At 46.5% G+C, this 23332-nt stretch overlaps 2 long non-coding RNA genes across 2 annotated transcripts in view; both read left to right on the forward strand.

The window, feature by feature from the left end:
* Nucleotides 1-23332, forward strand: part of LOC146893913 (uncharacterized) — a 104100-nt gene that overhangs the window by 67342 nt on the left and 13426 nt on the right. The gene's annotated exons all lie outside the window — the stretch shown is intronic.
* Nucleotides 14616-22369, forward strand: LOC125410374 (uncharacterized). The gene is made up of 3 exons (XR_015002574.2): nt 14616-14832; nt 17516-17603; nt 19183-22369. It is a non-coding gene; the product is annotated as an uncharacterized LOC125410374 (long non-coding RNA).

Genomic DNA, 23332 nt, shown 5'->3' on the forward strand with positions numbered 1-23332 from the left:
TAATATTCTGTAGAGCGAGTAGGGAGATAGGGAGGTGTCCCCGAGGTGTGTGAGTGGCGCCAATGAAAGGAATTAACTGAATCCAAGAAGTTTCTTGCGGGAATTTTGAATGAGTAGTATCCATTTGATCAGAAGCATGGGTGAGACCACTAATGGGGACCTTGTATTTGGCATCTGAAGTAGGAGGAAGAGCAGCTTTGGGACCGAACCCTCCCTCAGCCCCTGTCTCTGCTACTCCTTGGCAGGGCATGTGGGAACTGCCGAGTTAGAGGACACCAGCGGGGGCTGGGGAGGCAGCTACAGGACTGGCTGCTTGGTGGGCAGGGAAGACCTTTCGACTCCTGGAGTCCAAATCTGTTGAGAGAGTGTCGGGGGATTCTCTTCTATAGAGGATGGATTTTCTTATTCCATTACTGTTGTGTTACTGGCTGACTTTATTGGGCTGCCTGGGCCTGGCTTGAACCTGGAGCCTGGATTTCCCTGGGAAGGCAAGTGCCTTCTTGTCTTCCCCCATCTGCAGCGGGAAGAGGAGGTGTGCTCCTTGGTTGGTTCCAGCAGGGACTAATTGTTTTCCCATCTCACCTTGGAGAATTACTACATGGTCCTGGAGTTGTAGAAATTGAATGTGTTCTGGATAATGGCGGTTGTTCTTTCTAGCGCTGTCATTTTCCACCATAGCACTGAGCAAGGCCTCTTGTCTGGCACACAGAGAAAGCTATGCTAAGGCATGTGGGTTTGTAGGAAAGGAAAAACTTTAGTGTGTAGAAAACCAGCGGGGGTGGGTGGGGGATGAAATCAGGGGCATTAGCAGACATACAGGGCATGATCTCATAAGTAGACCTTTAAACCAAAGCCTGAAACTCCAATTGCTCACCAGAAGAATGGGTCTTGCATCCTAGCTCAGGCACTGAGGTAAGACCTGATATCCCTCTCACACAGAAGATCATTACTAGACAATTGTCCCAATCCAGCTCCAGTAGCCCTAAGCTGCATAGTAGTTAGCAGGAGGTTTTCAGATAAAGTTGATCCAAATGGGTCAGGCAGCCACTTGCACAGGACAAAGTACCAGAGGAGAAACTGCTTGCTCTGGGGGCTTTAGAAATGATATATGAATTGCCTAAAATGTGGATTGGCACATGAGTCCCTTCGGCCATTCTCACCCCTTTAGAGCTTGCTCTACTTTGCAATAAACTCTGTGTGACTGTGTGTCTGAATTCTTTCTACAGAGATCACAGAGACCAGGAGAGCGAGGGACATTCAGACAGAGATTGCCAGGGATAGATGCTCTGGGGAAATTCACAAGAAGGTAAAGAAGCAAAGCTTCTTGCTGGCTGGATGCTGAGAGTGTGGAGCTTAGGGTCCTCTGTGCAGACCGCAGTGGTTATCAAAACTCTTCACGGGTGGGTCTCGGGGTTTTTCTGTGCTGAGTTTACTGGATTCCTCATGGGGTGAGGAGGTGAGGAGTGAGGGATAGGAGGATGAAGGATGGGGGTGCTTAACACCTGACACCAGAGGATCACTGCTTCCTCTGCATTTGCCCATTCTTTTTAAAACATCCTAAGTGTTAGTACTTAGAATGGACAAGTGAATGAGACTCACTTAGACATTTCAGGTCATGTGAGTAGCATCCACGGTGTACACTCCATGCTTGAAGAGTTGGTTTCGAACCCGTGGGTCTGTACATGACTTCTGGAAATTTTTACTGAAAGACAAATTAAGAACTTTGTTACTTAGGGAGTCTATGACCCAGTGTCTAGGCTTTAGCCTAGTTCATACCCATCAGTGAGCCAAGCCTGGAGACTTCCTGACACTTAGTATCTGTGCTGTTGGAAGATTTTTTCAGAAGCAACCGCTCAGACTGCTCAGGGGTTATCTTGGATCATAGTTATTATCCACCCTACCTAACCAGCCCCTCCCCTTAAGCAGAGACTGCTTGTTCATTTCCTGGCTGCTCAGACCCAAAATAATTACACAAAACTATATTAATTGCAATATTGTTTGGTCAATAGCTTAAGCATATTTATAGCTAGCTCTTACATCTTTAATTAACCCACTTCTATTATTTTGTGTTTTACCATGAGACTCGTGGTTTGTTACTTTTTGATTCTTGGGCAACTACATGGTATCTCTCTGACTCTGCCTACTTTTTCTTTACATCTCTGTTCTGAGTCCCCTTCTGGCTTTACATTGTTAAGCTATTGGTTGAAAGCAGCTTTTTTATTAACCAATGGCAATAAAACATATTTACAGCATACAGATGAGAATCCCACATCACCTCTGCTTTTCTGTCTAAATAAAAAAGGAAGGCTTAACTTTAACATAGTAAAATTACATATAACAAAACAGGTATCAAGCAAGAATTACAGTTGAATATTTATATCTACTTTATCTTTTATCATAATAAAAACTGTAATTATAACTAACTATTCTTCAACTCCATTAAAGGCCCCATGCGGGGCGCGCATCCTGTCCAGCAGGAATGAACGCTACCAAAAACGAGAATTCCTTCTCTGGTCACATCTTTATTTGGAGCATTCCCTTGAGGAAAATTGGGGGAAGGGAAGATAGAGCAGGGACGAGAGAAAGCTTAGAGAGAGAGCGTTGGGCCCCGAGGCAGCTGCTTTTAAACGGTGGAGCGGCTTGAACACTGTCCTGATTGGTTAATGCCATTCTGCTGGTCTGAGCATGTGCAGGCAAGGGTGCTCAGCCCCACGTGGCTACCTCCAAACTGCAGGACCACCTGTGCCTCCAGGTGGCTCCCAACATCTCCCTCTTCTCTTGTTAATAAGAGCAATAAGGCAAAACTATTCTTCAATCTGGTCCCCACCTCACTTGGGCTAGCAGGTAGCACACCAATCAAAGACATACAGCACTTCCACCTAGACGCAGCATGCCAAGAATATCTCTGCTCCCACCCATTCCTAAGGAAGGAAAAGGCAAAGTAGAGTCAGTCAGAAAATTGTTAAGAGATAAGAGGTTGCACAGGGTGTTGCTCAAGTCGATGGTGTGAAACAGCTGCTCTTGGCACCGCCCAGAGGGTCATCACTGCTGTCTCCGCACGAATCTTCCACAGCAGGACACTCAGCATCCACTGGGTCATCTTCTTTATCTCTCTTGTCAGTCTCGCTGGCATCCAGATGTATGTCAGCATTCCTAGAAAAACATAAACAAAACTCTCCTCCCAAATAAACATTTAAGAGTATTAAAAACTCTCAGTGTAAAAATTCAGCACAATCAGTACTGGAAGTAGGCTGGTTTTGAACTTAGAGACCTGTAGGTCTCTGCTTCAAAAAGCAAATCTTGTTTGCCTGTACCAGCAAAATTTTGAATTAAAAATTAAATGTAAAGAATGCAAGAGAAATCCTTTCTCTGGGGGAAGCTGTCACTGGTAGCGTAGTCCCCCTCTTATGTCTAAAAACCAAAGCAGTTGTCACTGGGAATTGAACTCAGGACCTTTGGAAGAGCAGTCAGTGCTCTTAACCTCTGAGCCATCTCTCCAGCTCCTCTATTCAGATGAAAAAACCTCTAGGTAGCATTGTTTTATTCCATCCGTTGCCTCAGGCAAAAGGTAATGGTAACCAGGTTGACGCGCCTTTATTATGATAATTAGGACCAGTTCTTTGAGGGAGAATGGGCGTAGACTATCGAACTACTTCCTGCTGACAAAGGGGCGATGTTTGGGGGATAAATGTTTTTATCTGACTGAATTTTCAGCGACCTTGGCTGAGGGCGGCAGCAGCAGACAGCGGCGGTTGCCCCACCTCTGAGGCCCATTGTGGCGCGCTCCGCATGGCCCAAAGGCATGGCTCCGCCCTGGGCCGTGCGAGGGCTCACCGTTTATCCCGTAACTGCAAACTGTAACTCAGCCTCACCTCAGGCATTGAATTCGCACCGCCAAGCTCCGGCGAGGGGGGCATCCGCCCACCCGTGGGGGGGCTTCTCCTGCCCGGTCTGCCCGCGCGCGGAGCCCCGTTCTCTGGGAACTCATCTCCGTCCGCCCATGTTGCTATGGAAACACAGTTCAGAGTTTGGCCTCTCTCCGCCTTTAGGTCTTTAGCGGCACTGCTGCTCACCACGCAGCTTCCGCCTCTGCCTCCCGAGTGCTGGGATTAAAGGCGTGCGCCACCACCGCCGGCTACTTCCTCAAACAAAGTTTAAGTTTTCTGTACGTGAGAGCCAGAGACTGAGCTCTCTTATCAAAATTAGGCGAAAATCACCTCCAAAAGCTCTGTGGCTCTTTAAGAATAGGGAAGGCAGTCTTAGAACATGATCAAACTCGCCTCCCTACGAGACTGTTGCCTCCAGTCTCTAACAGCGAGTACGCAGGTGGACGGAGAGGGAGCGGAAGCCGCGGTCTCCCGTACCCCATCGTCCTCATAGTCCCGCCTTAGTTACCTCGCCTTTTTTGCTGCTGTTCACATTCCTCCTGCACTGAACTTAAGGGATTTTTCTTCCCCGTTGCTTTCTGTACCTTCTTTCAGATACCTTAACTTTGATTTTTTTTTTGTATTTTCTTTTCTTTTTTAGGCCTATCCTTTGAAATTCTTTTTCCTCCCCTTTCTGGAGGAATTCAACCGACGTCACTCACCGCTCCACGTTCTCAGAGTTCTGAAATTCAAGGCTCTCTGTGCTGGTGTCTGATTTCAGCTTTTTCTCCCGGGCTTACAGCACGTTGCTGGGCACTTCCTTCTCAGGGTCCCCCGGCGTAGTTGTCAGGGTCCCTCAGCATCCCGGGGTTTCGAGCACCAGTTGCGGGGCGCGCATCCTGTCCAGCAGGAATGAACGCCACCAAAAACGAGAATTCCTTCTCTGGTCACATCTTTATTTGGAGCATTCCCTTGAGGAAAATTGGGGGAAGGGAAGATAGAGCAGGGACGAGAGAAAGCTTAGAGAGAGAGCGTTGGGCCCCGAGGCAGCTGCTTTTAAACGGTGGAGCGGCTTGAACACTGTCCTGATTGGTTAATGCCATTCTGCTGGTCTGAGCATGTGCAGGCAAGGGTGCTCAGCCCCACGTGGCTACCTCCAAACTGCAGGACCACCTGTGCCTCCAGGTGGCTCCCAACAGCCCCAGAAGGATATAATATTACCTAAGTTAACAGATGTACATTGTAAGCCACTTCCAAAACTCTAGAATTGACATAGACATCTTGCTACCTGGACAGTCACCCAAAGTTCTGTAACATTGGGGCATCCACCTTCAGCCTACAGGCCCATAGTACCCAGCATACTTTTCCATGAAGCAGGAAATTTGAATATCTGTTCTGCCTATACTGGAAGTTTGTCAGTAATTTTCTTCTGTCCTGCAGAATGTCTGGCAGTTTCTTCTATGAAACAGGAACCCTGAAGGGCCATTCCATCTTTTGGAATGTTCGGTAGTCATTTTTCTGTGAGTCTTGCACGTCCAGTTCATACAGCATACCATCAAGCAGTCCATGCAAGAACAGTTTTTTGCCCAAATGGCTAACAAACTCCACAAAAAGCCTCTTTGATGCCCATCTTCCTCTTGAAGTAGATTGTTGCTACCAGGAGTAGATGTGACTCATTGTCATGAAACGTCCTAAGTTTTTAAAACATTTTAAATGCCATATTCTGTTAGTCTTTGAAAGGTCTGAAGAATATCTATCTATCTGAAATATATCTTTGTACATCTATAAAACCTAACAGATATAACTACAAGCTTGGCTACTATAGATGACTATCTATTAACTGTATTCCTTAATTATACATTGTATTTTTAAATGAGCTGTACAAACACAATACCTTAATCAAGAGAAGAAATATACATAAAACAAAATTGACCTGAAATTTCTATCAACAAACCAAGATCCACACTAATACAAAGTATGAATCTCTATAGTATGTCCCCCTTTAAATGTAAATAAATATTTATAAACAGTATTTGGGAATTTGGGCATAGTTCTCTCCAAACTGTTTCCTGCTTTTTGCTGGGTGAAGTAATTTTGGGGTTTGTGGAGACCTTTCAGGGGCTTTTGATTCATCAAACCACATTAGTTTGGAAGGAATCCACAGGTTCTCATTCTCTGTGGAAGCAAAAGCAGAATCTCTCTTCCAAAGCAACATATCCGTAGACTCAATTTTCAAGTCCATATACCTTTAAAATATGTATGTTGGTTTAGCAGCCCATACAATGAAATGTCACTCTTTATTTAATTCCTTCACAGTCAAAAGTTCAAATAAAGCACAACAATATACATAATCCAGACCCTCCGTGTATTTTCTGTCTTTATATGGCTTGTTTGTCTTTACTCCTTTAATCTATGACTGTTGTACTCTGTCTCTTTAAAGACTTTGTTTTATTTTTTTCTGCACTCTTTTTCTTCTCTCCCTCTAGCCTACATACATTTATCCAATATCCAACACTGTGATCCTTTCAAAGGTCTTTTTTTTTTTATCTAACTCTGTCTTTATTGTGTATCTTTAATTATTTTCTGACCAGGAGCACTTTTTATTTTGCTAAATGCTAAGCGAGTGTGGCTAGGATCAACTCTACATGTTGACAGAGGTCTCTGTCCCACCTGGTCCTGCAGCCGTTCAGTCCCAAAGAAACACACAGAGATCTACATTAATTATAAACTGGTTGGCCTAGTAGCTCAGGCTTCTTATTAACTCTTATAACTTATATTAGCCCATAAGTTTTGTCTGTGCTAGCCACGTGGCTTGGTACCTCTTTTGGTGAGGCAGTCACATCTTGCTTCCTCTGTGTCTGGATGATGACTGCAGACTGACCTTTCCTCTTCCCAGAATTCTCCTATTCTCATTGCCCTGCCTCTACTTCCTGCCTGGTTTCCCCACCTACACTTCCTGCCTGGCTTTTTATTTAGCAAGTACAAGAAACAAATCTTTACAGGGTAAAACCATTGTCCCACAGCATCTACAGTCCTGCCTGTTGGCTCTGACATGGAGGAGGCATGTTCACTGCCTCTGAGAGTCATGTACACTGTCCCAGCTCCAGGGTTGCAGTGGGTCTGTGTCACTCTTTAGCAATTTGTAACATGCTGCTCCCAGACCCCATTTAAGTACTCGGCCTCCAGAGAGAGCCAGAGCTGATCCTTCAACTAGCAAGAACCAGGTCTGTAGGGTTTTTTTGCTTTTGTTTTTATTTGTTTGCTTGTTTTTTGTGGTTGTTCTTGTTTTTTTTTGTTTGTTTTTTTGCTGCTAATGCTGAATTAGGAAGACCTCTCTTAAAGGAGCCACAATGCTCCTGCTCACCACCAGCAAACAGAGTCCATCTGAAAAAAATCTGAAAAAAAATGCCGGCTACCAAAAAGTTATGCTTAACTCTTTTCTTTTGTGTTTATAATTCATTTCCAAGCTTTCTCAGGTTTTACATGGATGTAGTCAGCCCCACATTGGTGTGCCAATTTGTTAGCAGAGGATGCTTGTTCGTTCCCGTCTGCCCAGACCTGAAATAATTACACAGAACCTATATTAATTGCAATATTGTTTGGCAAATAGCTTAAGCGCATTTCTAGCTAGCTCTTACATCCTAAATTAACCCACTTCTGTTATTTTACATTTTACCACAAGGCTTGTGGTTTCTTACCTCTTGCTTCTTGGGCATCTATATGATGTCTCTCTGACTCTGCCTACTTTCTCTCTATATCTTTGTTCTGAGTTCCTGCCTGGCTTCACTCTGTTAAGCCACTGGCCAAAAAGCAGCTTCTTTATTAACCAATGGCAATAAAACATATTCACAGCATACAAAGGGGAATCACACATCACTCCCCCATCCCTCCACTACCACATTGGTCACCTTCTACCACTGTTTCAACCTTAGGAGCCCCAGGGCATGCTAGGAACTGGAGTCTGAGAGGGATCTGCAGCACCCATCTGTGCTGAGAGCTATCTAATAAGGAGCCATGTCATGGTGAATGTGTTTCTGTGAGAAAAACAGGAATTACCAGAAGGCCAAGGGGGCAGGCCTCTCATAGGTGTAGATACTGCTGAGCGTTAGGCAGATACCTGATCCTTCCGGCCGTCACTGACTGTTCCACAGAACACGTCAGCATCTCATCACTGGAAGGGAGTTGGAGCCAGAAGCATGGCTGGCCTGCATGGCCCTGCACAGGCAGAGCCCACACAGCTAACCAGTGAGGCTGGTGAGGACAAGAGAACCGCAGAAAGTGTCTCTCCACACCTTCATACAAAACTACTCGGTGCTGCTACAGAAGATAAACGGGATGCCTATCAGCCGTAGGGCTCCGTATCTGAGGTGTTATGACCCGCCACAGCCCACAACCTCATTGACTCAGACGTTTGTGAGGAAGTCACTCAGTCTCCAAACGCTTGGCACAGCAGCACAGGACTCAAGGGCTCTTCCTCTGCCGATGCCCAGGGTCTGCCTGCAGCATGTTCAGATCTCTGTTTTCATGCTTCTTATTACAATGGTTATTAGTTCCTGACTCCTGGTGCAAGCTGGGAGGAGCGCCCCTAATTACAGATTGTAGAACAACATTTTCCCTCTTACAGCCTGAATGGACCTCACAAAAAGAACTGGGAAGTTTGTTATTTTGCTTGATGTACCAAAATATGCCCATTAAATCCAGCAGATTGATAGGCAAAAACACCCACACTGACCCAGGCAGCGAAGATAAACATCGCAGTGTCTGTCCGCCAGAGCACAGCCTGAAGCATTGGATGCGTGCTTCTCCAGACCCAGGACACAGCAGCCGTGCAGCCTTTATTTATTTTTTGTTTTCAGTGCCACATCAGCTCAAGATTTTAAAACTGAACACAATGTGTTTTCAAAAATATTTGAAAACATCGCTGCCAACTCCATTCAAGACTAAGTATGTTTTTCTATAAAAAAAAATTTGAAAGGTTGTGAGGCTGGAGACATGGCTCAGTGGTTAGGAACGCTTACTGCTCTTGCAGAGGACCTGGGCTAGATTCCCAACACCCACGTCAGGCAGCTTACAACCACTTGTAAGTCTGGTTCCAGGAGATCCTACACCCTCTTCTAGCCTCTATAGACACCTTCACGTATGTGCCCACACATATATGCAGACACACATACACATAAAATGAATCTAGCGTAGAGATAAATATAGCTTGTCTTTCCCCCCATTCAAAGAAACCTCTCTTTTTAAAAGAAGAAAATGATTGCAGAAAGCCACACCCAACCCCAGTGAATACAAGTTTACAACGTAACTTCTGCACCTAGAGCGCAGAGAACATCAAAGAGGAGAGGGCAGGAGGGGTGGAAGAGCCAGACGGCCTGAAAACTTCCTATGAGATTGTATCTTTTAGGAATCCAAGGAAACTTGACCCATGATACCTCAACCACGTGGCCGCTTAAACAAGACCTGAACAAGTACACTACCAACAGACATACTAACATAGAAGAAGAAATCTCGTAGGGCCCCACCAAAAAACAAAGAACTACACGCAGCTAATGAATGCTGAGAAAGAGGATTGGCTTTCCTTCGGATAAGCTCTCTAAGTGGTTACCCCAATCCCAAGTGGTCGGTCCCCAGAGGGAGTGGCGCTATTAGGAGGTGTGACTTTGTTGGAGTAGGTGTGGCCTGGTTGGAAGAATTGTGTCGCTGTAGAGGCAGGCTTGGAGGTCTCTTTTGCTCATGCTTCCTTCCTGGTGACACTCAGTCCATTTCCTGTAGCCTTCTGATACAGATGAAGACAATACCATGTCTGCCTGTGTTCCACCATGCTCCCTGCCGTGATGAGAGTGGACTACACCTCTGAAACTGTAAGCCGTCACCTCAATTAAATGTTTTCCTTTCTAAGAGTTGCCATGGTCATGGTGTCTCTTTAGGCAATTGAAACCCTAAGACAATAAGCATAAATATTTAGAAAGCAGTTTGACAATATGTATATTTAGCAAGATAGTAGTCATGGCTCCTCCCTAGTACCTATAACCTCCCTACTATGTTCGACTTTTGACCAGGTTTACAGTACTAGGCATTGCACTTCCTATTGTGATACAGGACTCCAATTCAACCCCAAAGTGTTTGGTTTCCTTTATAATCTTCAAGTCATTGCACCATTGGGAGCGACTTGCCTGGTTGTTTGGAATTTTAGCAAGCAGTTTGCCTGATAATGTCATTGACGACTTTCCTCCCTCAGTGGTCTAAATGGCAGTTTCCTGCGCCCTGGAAGCCAGCCAACAGGGAGGCAGTTTTCAGGTCAGTTTCAGTCTGTGTCCTGCACACCAGGTGCTGCCTTTCCAGTTACCATCTAGCTGTGGAGGGCAGCTGAGAGCAACGGCAGGAGCCTATGTCTCATCAGCTTCTTCTGCTGCAAACTCATTTAGCAACCTCCCTGCAGATAAAGCTCATTTTCCGTTTCTTTGGTAAGGGGTCTTGGCAGTCTGACCGGCTTCTTTCATTTTGCTTTTGTCTGCTGACCATGTGCTGAGGAGAAAACACCCTCAACATCAGGGCTGCGAGCTGGCACACACGCACCAAGGTATCAAGCCTGAGAATCAGGTTTGATGGGTTGGGGAGTGGGATGCCAAGCTTCTATGAGAGATGCCAGCCTTCCACTCCGGGCTTTCATTATATTTCTCATTTATGGACATTTTCAGATGTTGGTCACCACCAATAAAAGCATCCCACTTGAGTTTGACTCTCCTCGCTTTTACCGCACGATTGCTCTGTTTGTTCGCGGGTAGAAAAATATTTAGACAGTTTTGTGAGAGGAAATAATTCCTAAAGGGATGAAATGCATTTCAAAGATCGTCAAGGCAAGCACTATAATTACCCACTTGAGCCAGAATTTCCTTTGCTACTCATAATTAATGTTGCTCTTTTAAAGAACAGCCTTGACACCCAAAGGCATAAATATTTCTTCAATGGTTCCTTTAGTGAAGTCGAGCTCCTTTAAGCACTGGAAAGCTTCACTATCGCTGTGTACTCTCTTGCCAGGCTGCATAATCCTATTGCTATGGGGATATTGAAAACCCCAAATAAACAGGCTTCAGTCTGTAAATTATGTATGAAGTCAACAGAAAATCTGGGGACCTTTTTCTTCAAAACTAAAATATGTGCTTCCAATAAACTGAGGGTTCTCTCAGTGGAATGTGTGAAAGAGGGGGATGTCAGACGTCTGGGAGAGACTGACAGAGCTGCCCAGAGCGTCACCCAAGTCCTGGAGCAGAATACATGTTGAAGAGGGGTACAGTTTCATGTCAGCTTCTTTGATGTCAATAGAAACAACAGCAGATGCTGCCAGGGCGCTCTGTGGAGAAAAAGGGCAGGGCAGCCACCCTGTCCTCGGAGCCATCCTTCATCCCACTTTGAATAAACACTGTCCTCCCGCCTGACTCAGATGTCCGCTAACAAAGCCATTGCATCCTCTCCATGAAAAACCCTGCATTGTTTTCATTAATTGCTAAGTCCACCAGAGAGTCTCTGCCAGACAACTTCGCATTTTTTTTTAAATTGATGTCTGCTCCAGAAGAGAAGGTGCTTGGGATTGCCTTGCAAGTAAGCCCCTTCTAGGAGAAAAGGAAGTATGCATACACAGGGCCGTTTTCTCTTCTGCACCGTGGTCACGTGCATTGTGCACTTGGTAGGGCGGGGAGAGCTCTGCCTTCCTGTGTCAGTGGATGAAGGGTTACATTATTTAATGGCAGGAGACTTACACTTGACAATACGCTGGCAGTGGCTGAATTGGAAAGCACTCTTGGCAGCGCCGGGTCAAGACAGTCATTTAAGCTGAAAGATTGAGGGTCATACACCATCTGGAGGGATTCACTTCTGCTGAGATTCTTTCAGCCGCCTCATATGAATTCTTGTAAAGCAAAACCATCATTGCTTCCTTCAGTTTCGGTTAAGGAGTGCACGCATCCCTGGGGTTAGCTGCTAGCTGTTGCTGCTATAGCGAGCAACACCATTTTGACATCAAATGAGCAATCACAACCTAGTCTGGGAGCTTTATTGTATTTTGTTGCTTTTTAGTGAATGACCACTGGTCAAAAAAAAAAAATTCATCACAAGATTTACAGTTGTATTTTGGCATTTGAGGCGCTAATAAAAATAAAATATAGGTGATAAGGACCACAGAGCAAACAAAAAAGATTGATCTTGACCTCACAGCTGCCCGGGCATATCTGTCCCTCAGAAGTCCAAACTGATAAGTGAAACACGCCGGCGTTTGAACAGACGAAATGATAGAGGACTGTCGAGCGAGGTAAGTTCAAGTCAAAGTTAACTGCAAAGTCATGGGAGCTTTCTGTCTGCCAACCAGTCATAGCTGTGTTTCTAGGGCTCCTGTCGCCCACCAAGGCCGTGGTGGGCAGCCTTTGGGAGTGTCTGGGGCTTAATGTAGGTGACTTTGAGAAGTGGCAGTCGTCTGCGTTATCAGAGGCCTGGGGCGCTGGTACTCTGCTCCTTTTGCCGTATGCCCTCACCTGCTGTGGCCTGCTGTCAGCGCACATTAGCTCTAAGTACCATTAATAACTCAGTCATGACATAGGACTTTGGCCGGACATCAATCAGTCTTTGCCTTTCTGGGATTTGCAGAAGAAAATACCATTAATTCTCAGTCTTCGTCCTCATTGCTCACCGGCCCCTGCGGGTCAAGACACCACGGTTCTCGGACCTTATCTACAGAGGTCAGGTGCTATGGGCGGTACCATTTGCAACTCGGGGCCAACATTCAAGCCGCAAATTAGCCCTGTCAAATTTTTGTAATTTATTAAAAAAAAAAAAAAGAAAGAACTGAATCCAGGACACTCAGGGCATCGTAGCAAAGCAGGACAGATGCTGAGCCAGGATGCTGAATGCGGGCCACGCTCTGTGTCTGCAGAATGGAGGCTGGCAGAGCTGCTGAATACGGGCAGTGCCGACACTGCCACCCCGATTCGGAACTGCGAACCGAAATGGGTCACAGCTTTTCCCCCTTCTTCTTGGGATCATTTGAAGATAAATGTGAGCTTAGCCAGGAGAGAGGCTCTGCTATGGGCCCTTGAGCTTGGTGGGAGACACGTGAGGTGGCAGGAGGACAGACAGCACAAAAGACCTTCCTGAACAGGCTGCTGGAGCAGGAGGAGAGAAGCCATGCTGCAGGCTGGCTGTGGGTCCTCTTCCGTCCAGCTGCCCGTCTTTGACCTCAGCCACATTCTCAAGGCAGTGTTACTGTGACCCCCTCCCCCAGCCTGACAAGGCATCATCTCTCTTTTCTCCTGGGCTCAATTTGTTTTGCAGAGCCTCAGGTGGGTACCCCGCAGCTTTAATCAGAGGATTCCTTGGGAACGGGCGTGTGTTTCTTGGAGTTTCTACAAAAACAGACCGCGGAGAATGGAGAATATGTGAATTCTGACAAACACATGAACCACACGGCATTCATTTTTCCAGAAACCCCTGTCAGAAAGACGTGACCCACACGGCATCCATTTTCCCGGATGCCCCTTTGAGGGAGACATTTAATAAGCTATTCACTTGGGAAGGAAACAAAAAAGAAAACATTGCGTATATGGTACCAATGAGAGCCACGAGAACAACACGGCACCCGTAGATATGCTGGGACGAACCGGAAACAGAGTAGAGGGGGAGATGGGTCAGGGTCAGAGTCAGTAGATATGCTGGGACGAACCGGAAACAGAGTAGAGGGGGAGATGGGTCAGGGTCAGGGACAAGAGAATGAAGACAGCGAGTATTCCAACATTCCCAAGTTCATCTGTGAGTGCAACGCAAACAGAGCTCCTTAAAGGCGGTACGGAAAACAAGACATTTGAAGGAAAGATAATGGGAAGACATGTGGGCAAGGTTACAGCGGACCCTGAAACAGCACGGTAGCGGGGCAAACACTCTGGACTAGGGCTCTGTGCATCCAGCCTGGCTCAGGCTCAGGCACGCTGGGACACAACGTTTTCAAATAACTGTGCTTAAGCCTTTTTTTCAGGGAAAGCTGCCAGGATCCATCCAAGGATGTTTTGAAACCAGCTTTTCAAAAATGGATACGAGGGGCTAGAGAGATGGCTCTGTGGTTAAGAGTACTTGCTGCTCTTGCAGAGGACCCAGGTACTGAAAACGACCCAGGTTCAGTTCCAAGCATCCACATATCAGCTCACCGTCATCCGTTAACTCCAGTCCCAGGGGTGTCCACATCCTCTTCTGACCTTCACAGGTGTCAGGCACCAACACGGCGCACAAACATACATGAATGCAAAGCACTACTACACATGAGAAACCAAATAGAAAAAATAGTTTTAAAAGGGCAGGTGTGTAAGAAAGAAGCCAGTTTGACTTCTCAATCATCTTTTGATGCCTGAGCTAAAAAAAACCAGGCAGGGGCTAGAGAGATGGCTCAGTGGTTAAGAGCATTGTCTGCTCTTCCAGAGGTCCTGAGTTCAATTCCTAGCAACCACATGGTGGCTCACAACCATCTGTAATGGGGTCTGGTGCCCTCTTCTGGACTGCAGGCATACACACAGACAGAATATTGTATACATAATAAATAAATAAATAAATAAATATTAAAAAAAAAACCAGGCAGAACACATGAGGCCTTCCTCCCCTGAAGAGGAGCTGCATCAGGAGGTCTGATGACTGTCTATACTTGTGTAAACACTAAGCCTCCCCTTGTGGCCATATGGCCAGCAAGCAGCTTCACTCCCTATCTTCCTACAGGTCTCCTTGCTACTGACCACTGGAAGAAGCAGTGCTAAGCTTTGACTTCTGTCTTCTGGTCATCTTCTCAAGCAAGCTCCCCCCACCCGGTGTTGGCTTTTATGCATGCTGGGCTGCCAGTCCTCACTCAATAATGCATGAAAGGGTATAGAGGCAGAAGTCTGAAAACACGGAGGACTAGGAAAGAATGGAGTCCCAGAGACACCTGGACCCTGCAGGAGTAAGTTTGTAAGAGATGAATGGAGGGAGGAATTATGCTGAGCGTGACCTTGGAATAACTGGGTCACATTAGTGTTGGGAGGATGAGTGGGAGGTAGTCACAGTGTGCGATGGTGTTATATGGCTGACGGTCATAGGCAGTATGGGAGAGTCACATGCAGGGGTGTTGTATGACTGATGATCCCCGAGTGCCGTAAGCATGGTGCCAGAGTGGTGCGGGAGAATTGTATTCTGTCAATCATATTTTAATAAAATGCTGATTGGCCAGGCAGGCAGTATAGGCGGGAAAGCCAGACAGGAAGTAGGGGTGGAGCAATGAGAACAGGAGAATTCTGGGAAGCAGGGAAGTTCCTCTGCCACTCCTGCTCAGATCACCGAAGAGGCAGCATGTAACATGTCCAGCTGAGAAAGGTATGGAGCCATTATGGCTAACATAGATGAGAATAATGGGTTAATACAAGTTATAAGAATTAACAAGAAGCCTGACCTAATGAGCCAATCCGTTTATAACCTGATGTAGACTCTGTGTTATTTTCTTTGTTGCTTGCTGGCTGTTGGGGTACTGGGAGGGACAGTAACCCCAACAAGCCGGCCCCTCATGTTACACCAGAGAGTGACCGACAGTATTCTGATTCTCAGACTGTTTGGTGGTCAAATGAGATCAACAGTCTTGCCAATGTTGTTGTAAGAACTTCAGTAGAGACTGCAGGCTCAGCCCAGAAGCCAGCAGCCCTCCTGGAAATAAAGCAAGATGAGGCAGGGGAATGAGTGCCTGTGCATACCGTCGAAACAATGGCAGGTGCAGTTCCAGACGCACTGACTGCAGATGGGTTTGATGATTCAGACTGTCCCTTGTCCACCAAAGGCCTGCCTTGGCAGATTGGGCAGCGCCAAGGCTTTGCTTTGCCCTGGGTTAGCCCCTTTGTTCAGCTGAGCTAAAGGAGGAAATGCAACAAAATGTGAGCAGAAGAGATATTTTGGGGTTCTTTGCTAAAGAAGGGAGAAGAATTGCTGATCTTATGAGGAAACTTTGCTCCTTGAAGATTTTAATGCTAATTTTGCGAATTTGAAAATCTTAGCTGGCTAGGCAAAATTCTGACGGAAGTCCAAAGTTCTGGGACAGAACTGAATCCCAGCCAGCCATGCCTCAGGATCTCCCAGCCCAGCCTCGTGCAGGGCAGATCTCGGGTGCCTAGGAGGCTGCTGGTGAGGTGCTGTGTGCATCATAAACAAGTAATCAGAGACTTACAGGAACACGATGACCTCTGAGGCTACAGTAGGAGAAACTTGAGAGCGATTTTTGGAACCCACAGCCCTGGAATATAGTGAAAAACCAAACCAAAGAAACAAAACTCACCAACCAAACAAACAATGGACCCACCCACTAACCAACCAACCAACCAACCAACTAACCAAAAGCCCAGAGGAAGAAGCACACACACACACACACACACACACACAAAGGCACGCACTCAGAGGAAACACATGTTGCTCGATCTTTTCGCTGAATGCCACAAATGTGACTAGACCAAAGCTGAATCCGTCCTCTCTCTAGAGACTGTATGTCCTGAGCTCTGAACGCAGAAGGACTTTGGAAGCTTGGTCCTCAGATCCTTTGGAGGGAGGTAGACTCTACCAACTGCAGTGGTGTGAGTGGACAATACTTCGCAAGATTCAGCTTCTCCCTGTCAGGATGAGCAAGCCACTTGGATGCACAAATGGGGATTTTCAAATAAAGGCTAGTGTGAGTCTAACAGAAGAGACAGAAGTGTAGTGTCCATTTTTCCTGGCAAGGACAGAGTCATGTGAGCTGTGTTCATAAGGAAAAGTCAGGGACAAGAGAGCTAAAAAGGGTCAAAGTAAGCACCTAGAGATGACAAAGAGGACAAAGGTACAAGAGGGACCACGAGGAAATGGATTATAAATAGCAGGCCTAAAGCCCATTGATGGAGTGAAGTGTACACACACACACACACACACACACACACACTACAAAGGAGAAAAACAGAGCCACATAAATAAAGTCTGGAGAGCATTTCCGGATGCTGAACCCACGAGAAAGGATAAAGGGATGAAGCAGAGAGCCTGAAATAACCCAAAGAACAAAACCTAAATACTCACAGTATTTAAAGATACCCAGGAAAACAGTCCTGTAACTCAAAATGCAAGGAGACACACACCTGCTCTGGGAGTGGCCACAGGTGGCCTTGGGCTTCAAATTTAGGGCTTGGCTTCCTTCCATGTAGGGATAGATGACAGGCTGAGGAAGGAGGATGTTCAGTATCATAGAGTTGGGAGGAACAAATGATGTAAGTCATGGATGGGGCAGCGCTGTGCCCGGGGTGCTACCAAGCAGGCAAGTTCTTATTGTTTTCTGTCTGCACCTCTGCCAGGTACTGCTGCCTAGCCCCATTTCATGTCTAACTTTTACTCACATAGCTCCTTCCTGTTGTGTTGTTCCCCTTCCTGCATAGCCCCTTTCTGTCCAGTTCTACTTCCTGTCTAGGCCCACTTCCATCCAGCTCCCTTCCTGGTCTAGACTTTCTGCCCCAGCTACACATCTCTGGCCAGGTGATCTCCAGAGCACTTGCCCATGAGTCGGATTGCTGAATACATAGTGAGAGTATGGCATGCTTTGTAAGAAATGGTGGGCCTGTGTTCTGAAGCTCTGCTCTGCTTTCCAGAACACTGGTAGTCACTGACGTTCCTCATGGTTCACCAACCGCACCAGATTGGGTGTTGTCTGTATTCCGGACCCAGCAGTTCTAATAGGTATGTAGCAAAGGCAGTATTTTTGGAAAGCAATAGATAAACAGAGAAATGAATGAATGAATGAATGAATGAATGGTACATTTCCTCTAGACGCTTGTTCTCATGGGCACAGCCCATAAGGTCATACATCACCCCTCCAGGGGCAGCAGCTGTGCTATCTTGGGGGCAAGTATCAAGTTATTTCTTTTCTATGCAGCCAAGCTCTGTAAAGACAATGTTTTTCTGTAGCTGGTGTAAGGAAGGAAGAGACGCTGGGGTGAAGAGCAGTGGTAGTAATCCCCACTCTGTGCTCATATGGACACAGGTCACACTGGCATTTGCTGGTGTAGACATTTCAGGGATGAATCTCCAGAATCATCTACGTCTTCTTCTTCTGTCTTGGGGTCCCTGGCCACTGTGCTTTCAGTGACAGCCTCACTCAGGTACTGTAGACCAAGGAAGGAGCAGACAGAAGGTTTCTTACCCAAGTTCTAAATGTTTAATGGACCGTTTAAGCTACAGCACTGTTAGGTGAAGTCAACTTCTTCCTAATGACATTGGGAAATATGTAGAGGAGCCTCAGAGGTCTTGTTGTTCACCTCTTTCCACTTTTGATACTCTAGGCACAGGCCTGGACCACAATGAGAGCAGCTGGCCACGTGGTGACTATGTTTATCACAGATTAGCCTCAGGCAGCCGGAGAAGTCTACTGACATAAGAATCCACCAAGATTTTTTGGGGGGTGGACAGCTGGGTTTTGTGTTAAAAATCAGTTTTCCAGTTACCTCAGAAAACCTGTTAGATGCCGCCTCTGGTTCTCAAACTTCTATCTATCATTTTGACATTTTGGCTCAATGCCAGATATGAATGCTTGCTCTCCCTGGACACTGGGTTTAGAGCCAGCTTCAGTGAAGTCAGTAGAGCCACTTGGTCACAGTGACCAGAAAGGGAGCTGCAGGCACAACATGGTGTTCACAGTCCTGTTCCTTGGTGTGCTCCTCTCAGGAGGCTGAGAGGGGACTATATACATAGGGTACTTTATTGGCAGCCCTTGTGCTGTGGGATAATCCTTTTGTACCCTGCAAAGATTTGTCACTCAAATTGGTTTAATAAAATGCTGAGTGGTCGGTAGCCAAGTGAGAAGTATAGGCGGGGTAGCCAAACTAGGAAAAAGAAGGGTGAAGTCAGTAGTCACCGGCACATTCAGAGAGAGCAAGATAAACATGCTGTACTAGATAAGCATGCTGTACTGAGAAAAGGTACCAAGTCACGTGGCAAAGCACAGATAATTAAAGTATAAGAGTTAGCTAGTAACAAGCCTGGGCTATTGACTGAGCATTTATAAGTAATATTAAGTCTCTGTGTCAGTTATTTGGGAGCTAGTGGAAGAGACAGAAACTTCTGCCAACAACCTTGTCTGGTAGAGCAGTCACATTGTTTGGATTTAGGCCCTGGTTTCTGAGCCTGAAATTTCTTTTCTAGAGATGCAGTTCCTCACCCTGTGGAAAGGAATCTGGTCTTGCTGCTCTTAAGACTGTCATTTCTGGAGTCTCATGGTTCTTGGGGGACTACTGGCCTAATACCTCTTTTTTATATCCAGAAAGTGGAGACAGCTACAGTGAGAGACTTGGAAAGACATTGAGACGTGGAGGAGAGAGATGGTGTCACCACACAGCCTTTGGACTTCTGGCGATACGTGTCCTATCTGAGGAAGCACTAGAGAGACAGAATGCTGTCTCAGGGCCAGCAGAGGCCTTGGGTCAGGGTTGAAAGCAGACAGCTGGATTAATCCTCACCGGAAAAGGCTCTAGTGAGAATGGAGGGAGAATTCCATCATCTTCTGAGTGGTGAGAAGCCAGACCCAGCCCGAGTGGACAGCAACCTACCCATGAGCAGAGGGCCAACTGGGCTCCCAACACTCAGAGATGGGGGATCTCATTCAGCTGTCTACAGGGAAAGCAGCACCTTTGCATGTTCAGTCTCTGGCAGAGGTAGACAGACTCCAGGGTAGCCTAGAGAAAGTCTGCCTTAGGTAGCAGAGTGGAAACTTAGGACTGAATGCACTCAAACCTCCCCCGCCCTCCCCACACAGAGCTGCTTAACCCCTGGCACCATTGCCTCACTTGCAGCAGCTCCAACTTCTCTTGTCTCTGCCCAGAGAGAAGGCACTCAAGGTAAGGGGCACAGAGATGGTCTGATGGTGCCATGGGAGATGAACGAGGGCACCAGTAAGAAAACTGGCCAGATGGAGGTGTGAGCCGAGGGTGTGGGAAAGTCAGCATCCCAGGATGCTTCGGGTTGTGCAGCCGACACAGGCTCTTCATGAAATAGTCTTTAACAAGAATGTTAGAATTTTGCTTTTTCGGTGCTGGCTAGCTACCCCGTGCTGCCTGACAACCGCGTAAACACAAGTACCTTATTGTCTGTCTTCAGAGCTTGATGGCTAGTGGTACCTATTAAAGCAAAGTGAAAAGGAAATACACAGTCCACCCCTGGCTAAGAATGGTTTTACTTGGAATATTCCGTCTGGGACTGTTCAATCCAAAATGCGTTTGATGGGAGCTGTACTTTAGGGTCTGACTTTGGGTCTGCTCCTGATCACAGATACTCCCAGTCAGCTTTGAGGCCATAGGGGAACACATGCATGCAACACTTGACAGTCCTACGGCACTATGCTGTGATGTTGGAAGGTAAGGTGTGGTAGATGCATTTTCCAATTAACGGCATTTCAAATTAGAATGGGTTTCTTGGGGGCACAGCCTCAAGGTCAGTAAAGGAGAATCAGACCTGTAAAGGAGGGAGGGTTATGGAAGTACCATCTTCAGAGGTGGAGAAGAAATGTCCTTCCCCCTGTAGCTCTAGCTCTTTCTGGGCCGAGGTCCAGGGTTTGCCAGCTCCCCCCGAGTCTGTTTTGCTCCAAGCTGAGCCTGTGTTTCCAAATGATAGAGGGACACAGGAGAAATGTACTTAGAACTCTGACCACTGTTCCGGACAGAGAAGGGCAGGCAGTCTGCTTAGTCCAACCACGCTCTGCTTGCCACTATGTGATGAAAGCTAGTCCTTTCAACTTATGTGAACTGGAAAGTTCCTTGGGAAGAAGGAACCTCCATTGAGGAATTGCCTCCATTAGACTGGTCTGTGGAACGTTTCTGATTGTTGATTGATGTGGGAGGGTCCCTTCCACTGTGTTTGGTGCAATCCCTGGGCAGGAAGGCCTGGCTTATATAAGAAAAGCAACTGATAAAATCTAGGAGAAGCTAGCCAGTAAACCATGTCCTTCCATGGTTTCCATCTCTGTTCCTGCTTCCTGCCCTGACTTCCCTTAGTGATGGGTTGTGACCTGGGATTTGTAATATGACATCAACCCTTTCCTCCCACAAGTTGGTTTTGCTTAATGTTTTATCCCAGCAACAGAAAAGCAAACTAACATACCCTACCCAAGAGAGACCTGGTGAATTTTCATCAAATTGGGGTAGGCCTGGCAGGGATTCTATTGAAACCCCAGCAAACTTGTCTCTGAAAACTCATTGCCTCTCAGATCCTGGGAGACAACTATTTTTAGGGAGTGTTTTGTTTTCAAAGGCGCATTGCTGTTGTGAAGCCAGCTGGGGGCTCATCTAATCAAGACGCACTTGGGAGTGTTTATGCTAATCCCCGAAGCCAGCCTCCACTATTCGGAATCAGCTCCCACTTTCTCCTCCCAGCCTTTTTTGCTCTGGGAGAAGCAGGTGCCTTGCACACAGGGCCACCATATTTACGATTGTCTTCACCGTCTCATGCCTTTGGCGTCCTTTAGATGAACCTTATCATAGGGCTTAGCAGTGAAAGTCTTCAAGAGAGGCTCACTCATACCAGCCACATATTTTACATGCTCTAACATGTATGTGGAGTATTGAGTTTGATACTTAGACACACACACACACACACAAAGAGAGAGATAGGTAGAGAGAGAGAGAGAGAGAGAGAGAGAGAGAGAGAGAGATCTTTCACATCATTCTATGCTTCTAATACCACATCCACCCAAGAAATCTTTGCTGTGACAGACTTTCCTTAGCTATATTTTAGATAGACTCCTCTGTCCCCTTTGCATTAAGCCTTGACCTTATCCCTCCACCTACCAAGTCTAGTTTTATGACATATATTTTTGTCAGCTTGACACAAGGCAGTCATCTGCAAGAGGAACCTCAGTTCCTCTTGAGTAAATGATCCCATAAGATACACTTGTAGGAGACTATGGTACATTTTCTCCATTAGTGATTGATGTGGCAGGGCCCAGACCACTGGGTGGTACCACCCCTGGCAGGTCGTCCTGAGTTGTATAAGCAAGACGTTGTATAAGTTATATAAGATGACACATGGGGAGCAGACATTAAGTGGAGATTGCATATAAACTTCAAGATCCACCTCCAGTGGCCCATCTCTTTTCTTAAGGCCCATCTCTTTCCTTCCACTTCACTAAGGTTCCACAAGCCCCGAAGCTACCAGCTGCGGGCCAAGTGTCCACAGAAGATGGGTCACACTCAATCACAGCAGCATGAATCCTGCTCAGGCTATTTAGAGAAGTGATTCTCAAGATCTGAGCAGACTGCTCATCCTCCAGAACTTCCCACATGATGTCCAACCACCCAGCCTCTTTCTGCAAGAATCCTGCTAGGCCAGGTTAGCCAGCATCCTCTTCCCTAATGTCTATGCTTGCTCATTTTCTGTCTGCTGGGCCCCGCCCCTCACCTTGTTTTTCTCTTTTTCTTTGTTTAGAACTGTGTGAAGCTTTATGCTGAGGTCTCTTCCCCTAGTGCAATGGTTTCTGAATAAAATCTGTTTGTATCCCTTAAGCTATCATTTTATTCCGTTTCTCTTCAGCAACTGTGAGACAGACATTGTCTCTCCTGGGCAACTGCTATCTATACCTTTGTGACTGAAACCGTGTGATGCCTGGGTTTTCCAACACTGAGTCTTTGGATGTCTTACAGCTCAATTAAAATCTAACCCCAGCAACAGATTAAAGGGCAGTGTCCCAGCTTCAGATGCCACTCCCTTCCAGCTGCCTGCAAAGTCAGATGTTCTCACAGTCCCCTCTCGGGTTCATTAATTCACTAAAACTACTTACAGAGTCCAAGAACACCCTGCATTATGATGGCAATATTCTTATAAAGAATGCAGATGAGTGCCCGTAGACAGGCCTTAGGGCTAAGTCTAGGAGGTCCTTAGCACAGGACCCTCAGAACTGGAGTGTTCTAGTCTCACTGACATGATCACCATAAGGCAAGCCATAGAGAGAAGAGAGAGGAAAGGTTTCTTCTGAGGTTTCCACCCACTGTGACAGTATGACCCAGCAGCACCCACTGCTGTGAACAGGAAGCAGAGTGGAGAACAATCTCTCACTGACCTGCCTTCTCCACCTAGACCCTACCTCCTGCGTTTCCACCACTTTCCAATAGTCTCTTTTGATTTTGATTCTGTCATTGAATGAACCCATTCATTAGGCCATAGCCCTCAGGATCTAATTATCTCTGGAAATGCCTTCGCAGACACACAGCAGGTGTGTCTTATTAATCTCCGAGGCGTTGTCAGTCTGATCAAGTTAGCCAAGGTTAACCATCACGGTGAGCCACTGGCTCTCTCCAGAGCTATTAGGAGTCACATCGTTGACACACCAAGATCCATACAGTCATCACTGGGAAATTCTAGGGCACTTCAAGGTCTGTTTCAAGCATCAGGAACAAAGACCATGGCTTGAGAAAGAGGTAAGG

Source organism: Myodes glareolus, chromosome 8 (assembly GCF_982192425.1).
Source record: "Myodes glareolus chromosome 8, mMyoGla1.1, whole genome shotgun sequence".
NCBI classification, from domain to species: Eukaryota; Metazoa; Chordata; class Mammalia; order Rodentia; family Cricetidae; genus Myodes; species Myodes glareolus.